Consider the following 1,609-nt stretch of genomic DNA (forward strand, 5'->3'; position numbering starts at 1 on the left):
TTTACCACCTCTCAGGGTACTCAAAAGACTATGCCAGAGGCTCTTGAAGCTATTTCAGGAGGTGGGGAGGGCAGTAAAAACAAGTAAGACCTTCTGAGCAGAGGGAGTCTTGTTAGTGGGTGGGACATGTAACTTTTGTATGTGGATGTGTTCTGTGGGGAGGAACATGTATGTCTGCAGGTGGGTGCCTGTGTCTGAGTGTGAAGGTCAAAGGTCAACCGAGGTGTCATTCCTCAGGAGTTATCAATCATCGTGTTTTCTGTGACAGAATCTCCTTTTTGGCCTGGAGGCTGGCCAGCCAATGAGTCACAGAGATCTTCCTGCCTCCTCCTCCCCAGTGCTGGAACTAACTGTGTGCCACTGTGCCCAGCATGCTTACCTAGGTTCTAGAGATCAAACTCAGCTCTGAAGCATTTTACTGAGTGTCTCCCACTCCTCCTGTAATATTAGGAGGCCGGTGCGCCCCTGTAAGCTGACTTCGTTTCTTTCAAGGACAGAGTCTCCTGTAGTCAAGACTGGCCTGGACGTCGCTATGTGGCTGAGGAGGGTGACCTTGGAGACTGGGGTCCTGCCGCGCACACCTTCCCATTGCTGGGATTCCAGGCACATGCCACCACACCTGTCTGTCTGTCTGTGCTGCACTGGGGTGCCGGGCTCAGGGCTTTGGGCACACTGAATGAAAAAAGGAAAGGACAGGACCGCTCCTAGGTACCGTGGAGGAGAAGGGTTATTGTAGCTTAAAGGGAGAGCATAGCCAGAGGCAGGGACATCTGGGAGAGGCCAGAGTGAACATGACCAGACTGAGCTGGGCCATGTGAGGAGAGGGGGAGGGGAGGAGGGAGGGAAGGGGAGGGCGGAGGGGGAGGAAGGGGAACCAGGTACAGCAACCAGGAGGCCCAGAGAGAGTAGACACGAAGACCAGGGAGCCAAAATGGTTCTATTTATACAGGGGAAGCTGGGGGGACAGACAGCTCAGCCCCTAGACTGGAGAAGTCAGGGTTTCCAGCCAGGAGGACCCTCTAGCAAGCAGGGGCTGAGGGGTGCAGGGAGAACCTGGAGGCCAGGTCTGCTTCCATGTTAAGTAGGCACCTCAGCTGTTTGTCTGGAGTTCGAAACCTGGAACATACCGGTCACGCAGTCTCCCAAAAGTGACAGCTGCAGCCACACCGTTTTTAGCTGTTTTAGCTCTCGCTCCAGGGATCTTTGTCCACTCGGGTACACACTCTGGAAACAGAAGATTTGTTCGCTCTTTTGCCTTAATACATGACTGGCCCAGAGCAGCTGCCGAAATACTGTCTGTTGAATGGATAAAGGACAGGATACGATAAGCGATATTAGGATCTATAAGCTGTAGTCAGCATTGAGCTGTAGGGTGCCCTCACAAACTGGATATGGCTACCTTCCTAGAGAAAGGAAGAGAAGGCCTATGGGCCTAGATATAACCCCCCCCCCCAATCAGCCTGTAACTGTGTTGCTGAAGACTTGGAAAAATCTTCTTGAATTCCAAGGAAGAGAGCTAGGTCTAGAATAGAGAAGGCTTTGAAGTGAATAATAGTTTTAGGATTTGGCTAGGTAATGTCTTGGCAAAGCATGTTGGTGCATGCCTGTA

Source organism: Phodopus roborovskii, unplaced genomic scaffold, assembly GCF_943737965.1.
Source record: "Phodopus roborovskii unplaced genomic scaffold, PHOROB, whole genome shotgun sequence".
Taxonomy (NCBI): domain Eukaryota; kingdom Metazoa; phylum Chordata; class Mammalia; order Rodentia; family Cricetidae; genus Phodopus; species Phodopus roborovskii.